The following is a 17,738-nucleotide window of genomic DNA, read 5'->3' on the forward strand; positions in this document are numbered from 1 at the left end:
CAACTTAAGCTCAACCCTCAGCTTCAGACGTTTCAAGCGTGGCTTTGGGATTCTGCAACTGGGAGTATACACTCTTTCCCGGGTTTAAGGAGTATCAAGGTGCTTAGGGTTTGAGTTCGGCGTTTGAATTAAATAACTTTGGGTTAAACCATTCTGTAATATCAGTAGGTTTGTTTTAGGTATCTTATGGTTTTAGAATTGCCTGTGTACAAAGGATTCTTATGGCAACGAGACCATGTCGCTCTGGGAAGCTCTTTTGATGGTCGCTGTTGTTGGAGTTATATTAAAAAGAAATATTTAAAGAGGGCTGGAACCCAGTCAAAGCTGTGGGCTAGGTCCTCACGCCCATATTATATTACTGAAGAAAAAACATTACAACAGGGGGGATATAGTACCTAAACCCCGATGATAAAAAAAAAATAAAATAAAATAAAAAACATAAACAACCACTCCAAGCAGTCAACGTGGCCATCACATATTGAATCCAAAAGGTTGACGCCTCATTCGCTGCATATAAGACTATAATTGAAAAGAAGGGAATTAGAGAGAGATTAAAAAAAAAATTGAAGTTAAAAAGTATGGACGACGGAAACTTTGATCCACATGGTAATGTCATTTGAAAAGAAAACGTAAAAAAATGCTGGTGATGATGAATGAAGAATAAAATTAAGAAATGAGATTGGCATATATTGAATTAGGCTAGTGTGAATTGAAACAAGTTAGAAAACGCACCTTAATTAGGCCAGTCCTCACCTTCTTCGTTTAACAAGGGGCAATTCTGAATTTTCAATCTATTTAAACAGGGGAGTCCACGAATCCCTTCTGGCAGTGATGCCAAATTAGAGCAATTACTAAATTCAAGGTGCTGCAGTGACGTGAGATTGCTTATTTCTTCTGGCAGTGATGTCAAATTAGAGCAATTACTAAATTCAAGGTGCTGCAGTGACGTGAGATTGCTTATTTCTTCTGGCAGTGATGCCAAATCCTCAATTCCACCGAGTGTCAGATGTGTTAATTTGGAGAGATGAGGGGAAGAAGAAGAGGCAGAAACATCAACATCAACACCAACATCATGTGTAATATCAGATGCTCCTCTAACAAACAAGGAATCAACAACCTTCCAGCTGCTCTTCTCAAGATCTATTCTCTCCACATTTGGATACAGAGGCATGGAAGTTAGATTAGGACAATTCCAGATCCTCAATGTAGAAAGACAGGAAAAAGAAGGCAACGACAGATTTTCCGTTGATGAAGAAGAATCATCGCTGTTATGAGTGTGCGCCCTCCACCATCCCTTCAGAACAGGGCATTTGTATAACCTTAGTGTCTCCAGGGAGGGAAAGAATGAGATCCTCATCATCTCATCACTCATACTATTACTGCTCTCTTTCTCTGATATGTACTCCAACTTCTCCAAATTCCAAAGCATAAGAGACTTAAGGGAAGGCAAAAGATCCAAGGGTGGAAGATGTTGGCATCTCTCACATAAATACAATTCCAGATTAACAATATTTATGAGAGAAGAAAACCAACTCGCAAACCTCACACCACCATAATACAGCACGGACAAGTGCTTTAGATTAGAATGGGGTTGCAATACTTCCATTGACTTTATAATATCCTCCTCATCAACTCCCCTTACATCTTCTCCATATTTCCACCTTAATTGCAACTCATCAAGGTGTTTGTCCTTGAGAGGTGTACCAACATTTGATTCTGACACCACATGCCTCAAATTCCTTATCTCTAAGCGTCCCCTTAATTCCTTAAGGGTCCCCAGCTCAGCAAGACCAGCACTACCGCCCCTCCCCAAACAATTGCTTTCGCTCAAAACAAACATATTCAATGTACGAACACCATTCAATTCACCAATTCCACGTGGCATTCCAGTCACTTTCCAACAGCCTTCCAAGATGAGATGCCTTAAGTTGATCATTTTTTTAATGTCTCTAGGCAATTCCACAAGACTCCGACACCAAGTGAGATCTAGTGTTTCCAAATTCGACAGTCCAACCATCCAATCTGGAAGTCTCTCCATGGGATTCCCACTAAGATCAAGATATCTCAAATGTTTCATTTTTTTAAGACATTTAGGTACTCTTTTAATTCCCATTTCATTGAGACTCAACATACGCAATGACTTCAAATTTGAAACAATTTTAGCACAAAATGAATCACATAATGACCCATCTCTACCACTCAACTCCTTTTGGCAAAGAAAAAGAAAAGTTCGTATTTCTTTTGCTTTTGGCAACAAAGTTGGCACTTCCCTTTCCAACGGATCAATTTGAAAATTGAAAGATACATGACGAAGCTTTTCATGAAAATTCTTTTGGTTTGGTTCAACTACGACACTTCCAACCCCCGACACTAAGATTGCAAGTTCATTCATGAGATCGTGCATTTTACAACTTCTAATTATACCAAACTCATCTTTTTCTTCTTCTTGAAAAAACGATCTCCACAACAACTCCTTGTAATATTCATATGCAACATCCTCCAAACCCTTGTTTTCATCAAATGACTTAATGAACCCTTGCGCCACCCAAAGTCTAATCAATCTCTGAACAGAGATCTCATAATCAGGTGGGAACAAACTACAATAAGCAAAACAATGCTTCAAATGTGATAGGAGCACATCATAACTCAATTTAAGTGTTGGTAAAATATCATTTTGTTCTTGATTTATTTTTGAAAGTGTCTTTTGTTTGAAATTCAACCAATCAGTTTCGTCATCTTTGGTGAACAACATCCCACCTATCGTCCTTATAGCGAGTGGCACTCCTTGACATTTTCTTGCAACCTCCTCCCCAACTGCCTTAATTGTTGAATTCTCTGGCTCCTTTCCATCTTTATAAGCCATTTTCTTAAATAAAGACCAACTTTGCTCTTCATTCAAACCCTTTAAGGTGTATGGTTTAGCTGTGTCTGATATCGTCGCAACGGTTTTACTACGAGTGGTTATTAGTATTCTACTACCTTCTCCACCACCCATTAACAAGTTCTTCAAGCTAAGCCACTTCTCTCGATCCTCATTCCACACGTCATCCAACACAAGTAGGTACTTCTTCACATCTACTTTTTCCCTAAGATCATTTTGCAACTGCTCAATCTCGTCATGATTTTTGGATTGAAGGATTTTCTTAACAACTATATCCAACTCAAATACATTAGAGACACATGTCCATATTTTCAACTCAAAATGCTTTTGAATCACCTCCTCGTTGAATATGAGTTGGGCAAGTGCAGTTTTTCCCAATCCTCCAATTCCAACTATGGAAATGGTTGACACATTCTCAGTTGGGATGGAATCCAACAAAAGTTGGATAATTTCCATTTTATCTTTATCTCTCCCTATAATATTTTCCTTACGGACAAATGAGTGAGTGACCTTCTCTCTCTTTACAAATCGTGTATCTTCACAATTTACTTCTAAGTGAAAGGTTCTACGATTTGCAACCTCACTCAGCCTTTTGTTAATATCTTTTATCATATGACCCATCTTCAGCCTATAAACAAGTTGATTTGAGCCAGAAAAAAAAAGGCCCACCTGTAAGAATTTGAATAGACATAATCACTAATATGAAAGAACTATATTAATTAAGTTAATAGAATTTTGTAACGTTAAGTTAATAGAATTTTGTAACGTTAAGTTATATGAAACATTCAAAATAATAACGTAGAGAACTTATTGCAGTTAATTGAGTTATTGAGAGACCTATTGTATTCCTAATAGGTGGATATCTATAGGCTAATGTGACTATGAAAAGGTTCTATGAGATGCAACCTCACCAAACCTCTTGTTAACATCTTTTATCTTATGTCCCATCTTTTAGCCCAAAAGCAAGTTGATTTGAGCTAGAGGAAGAAGAGGCGTACCTTTTTTGACAGCTTTGTATTTTCAAGCACCATTTTTCTCCGTTGATTTTTAGTATTAAACTCATCCAACACGTCATCGGCTTCATAAACTGCGTCTTCTACGCTTTGGAGCCACAGTCTGACTTCATTGTTGGCTTGCTTTTGCTCAGCGTCAAGAAGAACAGCTTGGAATCTGGCCACTCTCTTTGAGCTTCTGGAACTCGTCTTGGACACCCCAAATCAATCCAATCTCTTGGAAAGCTAGGGAGCCTAGCCTCTCAATGATCCCTCCTGCAACGTTGAAGAGAACTCTTTCCGCCATTTCTTAGATTCAGGACAAGAAAAAAGACAAGTGAAATGAAGTAGAAACTTGTAAGTGAGAAAATGGTTTTGCGTAGCGAAAGATGGCTCCTCCTGCTTGTCTTTATATGCAGCCACTCACATATAATTCCATGCATAAAATGAAAACGAGACCGGTCAATATGTTACTGCTGGTCTTCATAATTGTCTTCTACTTTAGTCTAGTGGCTTGATAAAGTATTGAATGATTACAATCAGACAAATTAGAAAACACAATCAATCAATCTACTTTTTTTTTTGTGGAGAGCATCAATCATTCTACTTTAGTAAAGTATTAGCTAGTGCTTTTCATCCGCAAGAAGAAGCAGAATTCTCTCCTATCTTCTTCTCATCTCCTTTTAATTTCTTATTTTACATTCTTTTATTTTGTCTTTTTTCTTTTCTTGTTATAAAAAATTAATGTAAGATATTGATGTGATTTAACTGTTACCGTTCAAATATAAGAAAAAGAAAGAAAAGAAAAAAAAGAGAGAGAAGAGAATCCTATCCCAATAAAAAATGCCAATTACAACAAATCACGAGGCTCACACGCTACTCTGTTCCCACTATTTGCGCATTTGTACACCCAGCGCTGGCCGGTTCTACACCCAGCACTTCCAACTAGAAGCAATCATTTCAATTTTATTGGTATCTTCACTACTTATTTGTTCACCGATGCTCACATTTATTTTGTAATTAATAACAAATAATTATACATTGTATTTTGTTTATGTTTGAGCCGTTGTGAAAATTTGATCTACTCCAATTTCTAACGCTTTCTTTCAGTTGAGAAAAAAGGACATTTGTTTATGTCTCCAATTTCTTACGCTTTCTTTTAACTTTTTTTTTTTTTTTTTTCAGCTGAGAAAATTAGAAGGGATGATGACATATCATAGTGTTCATTTATGTTGATAATATAATCTACACTAGGAGCTGACAAGAATTAATGGATTAATTTAAATTGGTTTCCTGAATTTACTCTAAAAGTAAAAGGAATGTTGCGATTGGTTTCTAGAATTTTAGTTTATTTATTAGATGCTATGAAATTAGCCTGAGGGCCAATATCCAAATGGAAGCAAGTACTAAAGGGCTCTTCATTTTTAAGTGAGAGATTTTAGGTTCGAGTCTCGCCAAATGAGAATTTGAATCAAATTATTGTTAATTTATTGTGAGGCTAAGCTCACTCATCTCTACTTTAGTGTAGATAATTTCTTTTTTTTTAAATAAAAAAAAAATTCTCATGCCCCCTAAGTATTGAAATTCTTGATTTTCATGAGTATAATTACTGATTTTTAGTGGACTTCGTCTATTTTTTTCATTCCTAAAAACTTATTAAACGATTAAACTATAGAATCAATTTAGAAAGAATCCAATTCCCTTTTTTTCATTCCCATTCCACTTTAATAAACATATAAATATACCCTTCCGAAGAAATCTCAAATTTATATTTTGATTCTCCAATTAATTAAACAAAATTATAACATTTTCAAAAGTTCTGAATGGTATTCATATTGTATCCCTTTTGCCACAATATAAGGCCAAAACCCCTCAATTATGGGGACAAAGGAAGTCATAAATTGGGGTCCATTTGGGAATGAGGAAATTTCAAAGCTCAATCCAATATTGATTACAATTAGACAATGAGGATCGGAGGGGATCCTCATCCGTACTTTTTCAACCCGTTTGCAATTTTATTGGTATCTTCAGTTTTAAATTTACCCATCGATCCTCACAAATTATATTATTAAATTTAGTACACTATGAAATTTCTTTGATTAAATCATGATCATTCTCTCGTCGCATAATAAACAAATGTTCTCTCTCCCGCTCCTTGGGCCCACACGCAACTATATATTGCATTGTGTTTATGTTTGAGCAGCTGAGAAAATTAGATCGACTCCAATTTCTAATTTCAAAACGATGGTTGAGATAAAAAAATAATGATAATACTACCCTTTTGCCAAGTGTCTTCATCTTATAAGACGTAAGATGAGAGGTTAAGATTACTTTGATGTAAGCCTAAATATTGTCAAAACTATATAACCGTTAAAAGAGTTCTAGTGAAGCAACATTATACATATACTAAAACCCAACACAAAAACCATTGTTCATTAACAGTGAAAGGTCTATATTATAGATTTGTTTTTCATATCAAATCTTAAATTATCGGTGTTAATAAAATTGATTTTGTTTTGCAAATTAGAATTTTTAAGCGACAAAATCAATCTGCAAATTCAGTTCTGGTCTGAATGCTTCCGCTTATTTAGATTGTTGAATTGATCTTTACCTTTACTAGATTTTAATTTTCAATGTTGTTTGCTACATTATCGTGTTACTTTATTATTAATAATACTAATTTGGTTTTGTAGATCAAGATTTTTAAGGGAGAATCAAGTTCAAAATTCAATTGAGGTATGAATCTTTTTGCTTATTTGGGCTGTTGAATTGGTCCTTGCTTTTACTGCATTTTTTTTATACTGTTGTTTGGTGCATTCTGGTATTGATTTCATTGTAATTTTATGGATTATAAGTGGTTATTTGGATTTTGGATTGTGAGAAGGATCTGGTTGGTTTCAAGATAATCAGATGAGTTTGGGATTTTTACCGTTTCTCTCTGCATGCTTCTAGCTGTTGTGTGTGTGTGTGTGTGTGTGTGTGTATTATTCAATTGTTTGCATTTATTTTTACTCAATTTTTTTACTTTTTCTCCATGTGTTGCTTCATGTATGTTTCTCAATTGTTTGAATTTACTCTTTACCTTCAGTTTTTACTGAATTTATTGACTTTTTGTGCATGAGATAATCTATTTGTTATATGTCATGGTTAAAGGTTTGGTTTCTTTCTTTTTTCTTTTTACCAATCCTCTCTCTATACGATTTAAGTTGAATTACCATGGGATGTACAACAAAGGAGGCTAAAAGGCAGTCTGGCCCCAGGAAAAGGCCATAAACAAAGCAAGGAAAAAGACCAGTGGTTAAAAAGGCTAAGTAGTCCGAAAGAGATTTATAACAAGACATAAAGTGCAACTTTTGTTCAAATCCTAGACATCCCACTAACCCAGAAAAATACAGAATGACAGCTAGCTACACCTTTGCTTCATTTTCCACGTTGGTGGGTTACCTGAGCCCCTCAAATAATTAACAAATCATCCAAACGTGTTTTAGGTTGATGGGTTACCTTGAACCTCTCAATAATTAACAAATAAACCAGCATGCTTTCACAGTGCATCTACACTATTTGGTTCCAGGAAGTGATAAAACTGAAAGTTAAACAATGTTTTTACATCAGCTCCTACTATATCGTTAACTTTTAGCCCAAGTCTTAATTAAGGTTTTTTTTTTTTTTTTTTTTTAAGTTTTGTCTGCATAAAAACAAAGTCACCGGTTCCCACTACATGATTAACTTTTGACACCTACAATGATTTTGAATTAATAGCACATAATAAAGCTACTTTAATTTTCTTCTTTGGGATTACTTTAATGATGCAGTCATACTTCGTATTTTCTTCTCTGGGATTACTTTAATTATGCAGGCATCCTTGGTTGCATTGCCTTAAAAATGCATGCAATCTCGGACACACCGACACATAACAAAGTTGCTCACTTTGATGAGCAATTTTCCCTAAAAAAAAATTGAGTGCATCACAGTCACAGACCATGGCCCATAAATTATAAAAATAGTTACGAAAAACTACAAAAGCAAGTGCCCCTTAGTTTACGTCTAAGGTGTGTACAAAAGTTTAAAAGTGTGAACAAAAATATAAAATTATGTGGAAAATGTGACATCCCACATCGTCTAGGGGAGTGATCCTTAAATGTATATTTCAATCCCTACCTAGCACGAGGCCTTTTGGGAGCTCATTGGCTTCGGGTTCCGTAGGAACTCCGAAGTTAAGCGAGAAGGGGGGCTAGAGCACTCCCATGATGGGTGATCCACTGAGAAGTTGCTCGTGAGTTCCCAAAAACAAAACCGTGAGGGAATGGTAAGCCCAAAGCGGACAATATCGTGCTACGGTGGTGGAGCGGGCCCGGGAAGCGGTCCCACCCGGGCCGGGATGTGACAAATTTGGTATCAGAGCCTAACCCTGGTCGTGATGTGCCGACAAGGACGTCGGGCCCCTAAGGGGGGTGGATTGTGACATCCCACATCGCCCAGGGGAGTGATCCTTAAATGTATATTTCAATCCCTACCTAGCACGAGGCCTTTTGGGAGCTCACTGGCTTCGGGTTCCGTAGGAACTCTGAAGTTAAGCGAGAAGGGGGCTAGAGCAATCCCATGATGGGTGACCCACTGGGAAGTTGCTCGTGAGTTCCCAAAAACAAAATCGTGAGGGAATGGTAAGCCCAAAGCGGACAATATCGTGCTACGGTGGTGGAGCGGGCCCGGAAAGCGATCCCACCCGGGCCGGGATGTGACAGAATAGTCTAAAAGTGTGTAAAAAAAAAAAGAGTATAAAGGTGTATATAAAAGTTTAAATGTGTGTAAAAGTCTAAGTTGTGTAAAAGTAAAGACTTTTGAACATCTATGTTTTAGAATTAGATGCTTCCTTTTAGACTTTTGTAGATTAAACATTTATGCTTTTTAAGTTTTTTATTAAGCTTTTGAAACATTTAATTAAAATACTCAGACTTAAACTACTTCAGATTAATTGAAATTAATTTACATTTAAATATCTTCTATATATTTTAAATAATTTCAACTATATTTAAGTCTAAAAATTTAAACTTTTCGAATCTAAATGTACACCCATGCCAAATGGAAACGTGCCAACATTAAATGAAAACATACCAACGTCAAATGAAAACGTACCAACCCCGAATTAAAACGTACCCGATTATAAACTATATTAAAATGAATATTCATCTATTTGGAATGTTTAAAAATATGTTTGATTCATACACAGTGCGCTAGATAGTCTTATTTTTTGGTAGATAAGTCTCTGGAACAACTTTTAGTTGATCAGAGATAAATCCTTATTATTGTAGATAATGCTAAATAATAACGATAAATCATATAATTTTGAATTAATAAAAAGGCTATTGTTTTTTGATTAATGACTCTTTCTATATAAAAAAAATTAATTAAAGTAATTCCTCATTATTAGGACAAAAAGTAATAAAACTTATGTTTTGAAAACAAACGTATCAGAAATTCAAATGTACCAAAAACTAAATGTACCAAAAATTCAAATGTACCAATAAGCCAAATGGACCAAAAATTCAAATGTACTATTATAATCAAACGTACCGATATAACCAAACGCACCTAACAACGAATTTTGTTACATTCTATTTAATTTAGAGGTGTGATATCCACACATCCCATTTTACTTCTCAAACACCTTTTGAATTTTCGGCCGTCGGATCGGATGAATTGAAGAAGATCAACGGACAGAAATTATCAAAGATGTGTGAGAAATAAAATGAGGTGTGTGGATAGCACACCCCTTAATTTACTAAAATAAATATTTTAATAAAAAAATAAAAAAATCTTAAATCATCATAATAAGAGAGGCATAAAAATAGGAGAAAAAAAGGGAATGCTAACGTGAATAAACTTCTAATTAAATAAAATTAAAGTACCAAAATTGTAGGGAAAGTGTTTAATCAAATTTGTAAAAGGAATAGATGTTTAGTCTATTACATTTAAAAATAAGGTGCCTATATCAAAACGTCCAAATTGGAAAATACAATCATTCAACTTTAGTCTAGTAAAGTATTAGCTAGTGTTCTAGTAAAGCTTGTGTTGTGTGGACCCGTAAGAAAACGCAATTACAACAATCACGGATTTGTTTGTGTCTTCCACTAATGACGGGATTTGATTTCCAGCACACGTTCTCTCTTCCATTTGCTGGACCCACATGCTACTATATTACCCCGCCATTTGGGCATTTGTACACCCAACGCTGCACGTTTCTACACCCAACACTTCCAAATAGAAGCAATCAGTCCAATTTTAATGGTATCTTCACTACTAATTTATTCATCGATCCTCACATTTATTGCGTAATTAATAACTAATAATTATATATTGTATTGTTGTTTATTTTTGAGCAGTTGAGAAAATTAATCTACCCCAACTTCTAAAGCTTTCTTTTAGCTGAGTAAATTAGATCTACTCTAATTTCTAGTTTCAACATGAGGACAAAAAATAAATAATAATAATGCTACTCTTTTGCCAAGTGTCTTCATCTCATAAGGTGTAAGATGAAATGCTAAGATTGCTTTGATGTAAGCTTGAATACTGCCAAAACTATGTAACTATTAGAAGACTACCAGTGAAACAACATTGTACACTAAAAATAAAGAGATGATGAGATATCGTAATGTTCATTTATGTTGATAATATAATCTACATTAGGAGTTGCCAAGAATTAATGAATGAATTTAAATTGGTTTCCAGAATCTACACTAAAAGTAGAAGGGATAATGAGATATTAGTAGTATTATTATTATTATAGATTGGTTTCTAGAATTTTAGATGCTATGAAATTAGCCTGAGGGCCATCATCCAAATGGAAGCAAGTACTCTGAAGGCTCTCCATTTTTAATGTCCTTCTCAGAGGACAGAGGCTAAAAATAAAAGTTTTAGGACAAATTTCAAAAAACTCTAATAATCTCACACAATTCGAATATTTTTTTTCTCCATCTCGCAACTTTCTCTTGGAGTCAAAATCTCATGCCCTTTTTAAGTATTGGAATTCTTGATTTTAATGAGTATAATTACGGATTTTGAGTGGACTCCGTCTATTTTTTCATTCTTTAAAAATTATTAAATGATCAAACTGCAGAATCAATTTAGAAAGAATCCAATTCCCTTTTTTTTTTTCCACTCCCATTCCACTTTAGTAAACATATAAATATACCATTCCGAAGAAATCTCAAATTTAAATTTTGGTTCTACAATTAATTAAACAAAATTATAACTGACTTTTTCACAAGTTTTGAACGGTTACAATCAGACAATGAGGAATGAGGAAATTTAAGGCTAAAACCATTTATTATGGGGACAAAGAAAGTCATAAATTGGGGTCCATTTGGAATGAGGAGATTTCAACAAATGTTCTCTCTCCCACTCCCTGGGCCCACACGTTACTATATATTATAAGAAAAACTAATAACAAGGATTTCACAACTTTAAATTTTAATCAAAAGTTATGTAATAACTTTGTTTAATGATTAAGATAAAGCCCAACAATAAATCAGTTCAATTTAAATAGCCCAAATATTGAGTTTCCAATTTTACCTATGACCGCAAACTTTTGTCTGTTTAGTATATTTATTTTGTCTCCTTCCCACATTTCTTCCTGACATTCGAAACCTTTCATTTTTTTTCTTTTTAATTTCACATCGCAGCTCCATCTCTGTCCCCATGCAAAATCCACAGATTAGATCCCCAAACTTCATTTTGAGCCATCACTATCTCTGTGGCGAGGCAATACAGAGTGATCAATATTGACTGTTGAGCCAATGAAAGTCGATATTCAAAGGACATTAGAGTTGGAGAAGGTTGTGCTGTTGAATTTTAATTGAGTCTAATCTAGGGCTCGTGGACATCTTCCACCACAAAATTCAAAAACTCGAAGAATTCGTCGACAAACACCTCAAACCAGACCTCGTTTGTGCCATTGCACAATGGCACCGTTTCATAGACCCTCTCCCAACTACTTTATTGAAGCCATTTTCTGTGGTTTTCTTTGCCGACATTACCAAGCTCCAATTGCAGCAAATTTAGTTGCTCATCAAATTAAATTGTATTATGTTTCTTTTTTTTTTTTTTTTTTTTTTTTTGTGGAGTGATTCTTGTTTTGCAGAGACAAGGTGTTCGAGCAACACAAATTTTTGTATCCTTTTCTATTTTCCCTCTTTCGTTATGACTAATTAAATTTTACCCGCATGCGATTTTTTTTTTTTTTTTATTTTAATTCGACAATTGGGAAATGCAATCCCATTTGGTGATGTTTGGTTGTTGAAGGTGTTTTCTTGACTTTTATTTAAATTAATGCTCGGATTTTTGGAAGAACATATAGAATTTTGGAGAAAATAGTGTGACCAGTCTTAGGACTTTGGTTAATCTTGGCTCTGAAGTTCGTGTAAGAGTATAACTTGAATTCATTAAATCATTCAATGTTCTTGTTTTATGACTATGGTTGAAGAAGATGTGGTATATGGACCTGAAAGTTGTAGACTATGTAGTCCATTGATCTTGAAAAATTGTGGTTGTACACCCATGGATGTATTTCGTATGAATCAATTCTACTTCTATTGATAAGACCAAACATAATCTTGCTTTTTGTGACGACCCGTTCCAAATTTTCACTGTAATTTCCTTTTTGTTTGTGTAATTTGACATTTTTACCTTTTTGGGGAAAAGTGTAATTTGACGTGGATGTTGTTTTCGACTGTTGTTTCTTTTCTTGGTTTCGTACTTAAATTGTACTCGTCGCTATGAACGCGTGTCATACTTGAATCGGATCTGTAACGAAAAAATTACGCCCTGTTAAAGTACGTTAACCACGAGTATTTTTGTACACGCACATACGAATTTACAGTGTGTAAAACACTGTTAGCAATCTGATTTGTACATTAAAGGTAGTACAAACTTTGAAGGTCAAACAATCCCACAAAAAGGGGATCCGTGTTCCCTCTCCCTCACGCAAACAGCCAATCACTTGCCACAAATCACTCCCCATAATTCCTTTTCCCGGTTTCTCTCCTCACTGCCCAATTAGATTCTTCTCTCCTCGCGTAGCATACCGTGATTTAAAAAATGCAGGCATGTGCATGAAGGCTAATGAATCATAAACCAAACATAATAGTTTGGGATGTAGTTGAATGAGCGTGGGTGCTTGGTGAATCAAGAAATTTCATGGATCTAGGATACCCAACAGTCAACACGCATACAATATAAGTTAGGAATGAAGATTGTCGTATCAGTTGGTTATACCAAAAGATTTTTTGGCATCCGGAGGATTATTCTTCCATAGAAATTTCAAAAGATGATAATGTTGAACTAATCAAATTTCAACAAGTTTGAAAAATCAACTATTTATATATATATATATATATATATATATATATGAAGATCCTGATTGATGTGTTTATGTTGATTTGAAGAACGGTCTTGAAGTTATCGAATGAGACAATCATTTAAAATTAACAAAAAAAAAAAATGTAATAATCAGAAATGGGTTGTCTAAATGGTGGAGTATTCATTGACACATGACCTAAAATAGAGGAAAAATCATACAATTTACTTTTTAAGTCTTTAAGGAACAATAGTGGCAGGTTCCAAGTTGGAAATAATGCAATTTTCATCTTAAGAGGTTGCAATGCCAGTTATAAAAAAGGTCTTTTGTATGCGGATAATAATGTGATTAAAAAATGCAGGCGCGTGCATGAAGCCTAGTAAATCATAAACCAAACACAATAGTTTGGGATGTAGTTGGACGAGCGTGGGTGCTTGGTGAATCAAGAAACTTCATGGATCTAGGATGCCCAACAGTCAACACGCATACAATATAAGTTAGGAATGAAGAATGTCGTATCAATTGGCCATACCAAAAGATTTTTTGGCATCTGGAGGATTATTCTTTCATAGAAATTTCAAAAGATGATAAAATTAAACCAATCAAATTTCAAAAAAGTTTGAAAAATCAACTATTTATATATATGAGGATCCTGATTGATGTGTTATGTTGATTTGAAGAACGGTCTTGAAGTTATGGAATGAGACAATCATTTAAAATTAACAAAAAAAACAATGTAATAATCAGAAATGGGTTGTCTAAATGGTGGGGTCCTCATTGACACATGGCCTAAAATAGAGGAAAAATCATATAATTTACTTTTTAAGTCTTTAAGGAACAAGAGTGGCAGGTTCCAAGTTGGAAATAATGCAACTTTCATCTTAAGAAGCTGTAATGCCGGTTATAAAAAAGGTATTTCATACGCGGATAATAATGTGATTAAAAAATGCAGGCGCGTGCATGAAGCCTAGTAAATCATAAACCAAACACAATAGTTTGGGATGTAGTTGGACGAGCGTGGGTGCTTGGTGAATCAAGAAACTTCATGGATCTAGGATGCCCAACAGTCAACACGCATACAATATAAGTTAGGAATGAAGAATGTCGTATCAATTGGCCATACCAAAAGATTTTTTGGCATCTGGAGGATTATTCTTTCATAGAAATTTCAAAAGATGATAAAATTAAACCAATCAAATTTCAAAAAAGTTTGAAAAATCAACTATTTATATATATGAGGATCCTGATTGATGTGTTATGTTGATTTGAAGAACGGTCTTGAAGTTATGGAATGAGACAATCATTTAAAATTAACAAAAAAAAAAAAAATGTAATAATCAGAAATGGGTTGTCTAAATGGTGGGGTACTCATTGACACATGACCTAAAATAGAGTAAAAATCATACAGTTTACTTTTTAAGTCTTTAAGGAACAAGAGTGGCAGGTTCCAAGTTGGAAATATTGCAATTTTCATCTTAAGAGGCTGTAATGCCGGTTATAAAAAAATGTCTTTCATACGCGGATAATAGTGTGATTAAAAAATGCAGGCGCGTGCATGAAGGCTAGTGAATCATAAACCAAACACAATAGTTTGGGATGTAGTTGGACGAGCGTGGGTGCTTGGTGGTACAAGAAACTTCATGGATCTAGGATACCCAACAGTCAACACGCATACAATATAAGTTAGGAATGAAGACTGTCGTATCAGTTGGCTATACCAAAAGATTTTTTGGCATCCGGAGGATTATTCTTCCATAGAAATTTCAAAAGATGATAAAGTTGAACTAATCAAATTTCAACAAGTTTGAAAAATCAACTATTTATATATATATGAGGATCCTGATTGATGTGTTATGTTGATTTGAAGAACAGTCTTGAAGTTATGGAATGAGACAATCATTTAAAATTAACAACAAAAAAAATGTAATAATCAGAAAATGGGTTGTCTAAATGGTGGGGTAATCAGAAAATGAGTTCCACATTTGTATGTGTTCTTGCTTAGGATTTTGAGAGATTTTAATTGTTTTAATAAATTTAGGGGTATTTAATTAGGATTTCAAGTGATTCTCTGAAGTTCAAATATATTTAATTAGAATTTTAAGATAATTTATTAAAATATTTAGAAATCCGGATGTATTCAATTAGAATTTTAAAGAAATTTATAATATTTCAGATGTATTCAATTATAATTAGAATTTAGAGAATTTGGAAAAGTTGAGGAATTAGAGGGAATTAGAGATATTTTGTAGTGTATTTTAAACATTCACAAATCTCACCTCTTCCCATGAGACTTCGAGGGAATTGAATCAAAATTTTACATAGAATCTCTACAAAGCAGTTAAACTCCATAAAAATCCATGAATTTATAAATCCATTAAAATATCTCAAATTCCCAATTGAATACACTCTCTTAGTTGGTACGAGAAAATATGTCCTCGCGTTGCTACGGCAACCTGTTATTTCATGTGTAATCGGATGAATAAAACACATTTAAGTTGAATAAATCCAACACAATTATGAACAAATAGTTTTTTTTTTATGTACATTCAAGTGAGCTGACATATAAACACATTGTACAATGAGTGGGAAGAAACTGAACGTCTTTGATTAGAAAGAGATGGTTTCCAAAAAAGTTCTATTTCCTTGAGAAACATAAGAAACATTAGTTCACCCAAAATTTTAGTTACCAAATCCATAAAAAAACAAAAAAACAAAAATGTGACTCTGTTTGGCTTTCTTACTACTCAAAAATATCCCTTAGTTAAAGCATGCCACACATCATCACATTGCTATTATATGAAGTATATTCCTCAGTGGCAAGTAATATACTCTCCTTAGCATGACCTCTCAATCCCCTATATCTCCCTAGAATCGTACAACAACCCATAAATACAGTGCCCCTTTAAAATCCAAGCATACATTAAAAATTCAACAACACAGTTACAAAATCCCTATAAATGAACATACCTCAAAAAGCCAACGGCCCAAGTGACACACTGCATGCACTCACATACATACAAGAGTAGCATTTTGGTATTGAAAATGAAGAACCGTCGCTTTTTGAAGTGTGAGATTGTATCTGAAGTTAAATTGTTTGATGATTAGCTATCTCGCCTTCTCTGGCTTTTCAGAACTGGGGAGAATCAGAAGTGTTTTTCTGTTTTTGGAATTTTTCTTTGTTACAGGTTTTCTCTTTCATCCTCCTAATCAGTGTGTTTGGTTAATGCTTGGAGTGTTAAGTTGTTTTGAACATGAGTTTCTCTTCAGAAATGTTCTAAATCGAGGCTCTCTTTATGTTCACTAGTTAATCAGCCAAGCATGTTGACACGATGGCGAATTTCTTGGGAAGTTGTGAGGTGTCGAATGACAAAACAGGTGCAGTAAAGTATAGATTTAAGAAATGACCAAATATAGAATCTGTTAACAGTATATAATGAATGGTTAGATAGTGTGCCATGTGTCAATGGATTAGTAGGTTTGTTATAAGGAGGTTAAGGCAGTTATAAGGAGTCTTAGTGAACAAGCTTGTGGTGTGAATATATAACAAATGTAATGAATGTAATTGCAACATATAGAAAAATATTACAACAATTCATTTCTCTCTCTCTACATTTCTTTCCTCATCTCTTTAAAACCTTCATAGTCATTTCTGCATTAATACATTTCTGCAACATAATCAGTTGCTTTACATGGTATCATTCGCCGATCGAGCTATTCTTGCTTGAACGGTTATCTCGATCTTGGATCTCTTCCTTCCGCTGCTCCAGATCTTCTTCTTCTTCTCTGTTATTGTGGTTTTTTCTTGGTTTCGGGCCTTTACAAGTTTCCCTATCTTGCGATTGTTCCTCTTTACAATCGTGTCCGCCAAGTGTTCGATATATTTCCTGTGTGAATTTTTTTCCTTCACAAGCTGCAATGGTGACTGCCACTCAACTACAAATTGTGCAATCGCCAATCACCTCTCTTATATCTATTGTTCCTACGTCGGTTACTATCAAACTTGATGAGTCCAACTATCTCACCTGGCATTTTCAGATGGAATTGCTCCTTGAAGGTCATGGAATTATGGGGTTCTTGGATGGTTCTCTTCCCTGTCCTGCACAGTTTATATCTTCGGGTTCTGGGGAGTCTGATGTTGATTCTGGGGATTCATCATCCAGAACTGACACAGATGAATATAAGGTATGGAAAATGCATGATCGCGCTTTGATGCAGCTCATCACTGTCACACTTTCCCTATCGGCTGTATCTTGTGTCATTGGCAGCACAAGTGCTCGAGAACTGTGGATTCTAGGGGTGGGCACGGTGCAGTTTGGTGGGGTTCCACCCCTAAACTGAAACCGGAACCGAAATATATTAACGGTTCGATTCGGTGCGGTTCCACTTAAATTTATTATTAGAACATTACGGTTCGGTCTACACCGGTTCCGATCCAGTTGTTGCCGGTTTACGGTTCCTAATAATAAATTATTTGAACACCAAATCATTATGCATTCAAATACATCTTCTAAAA

At 34.7% G+C, this 17,738-nt stretch overlaps 1 pseudogene; it reads right to left on the reverse strand.

Annotated features, from left to right (window-relative positions):
• Window positions 1–733: 733 nt before the first annotated feature.
• LOC137733518 (disease resistance protein RGA2-like) lies at window positions 734–4,411 on the reverse strand (annotated as a pseudogene).
• Between the last annotated feature and the right edge of the window lie 13,327 nt (window positions 4,412–17,738).

Source organism: Pyrus communis, chromosome 5 (genome assembly GCF_963583255.1).
Source record: "Pyrus communis chromosome 5, drPyrComm1.1, whole genome shotgun sequence".
In the NCBI taxonomy this organism is placed as follows: domain Eukaryota; kingdom Viridiplantae; phylum Streptophyta; class Magnoliopsida; order Rosales; family Rosaceae; genus Pyrus; species Pyrus communis.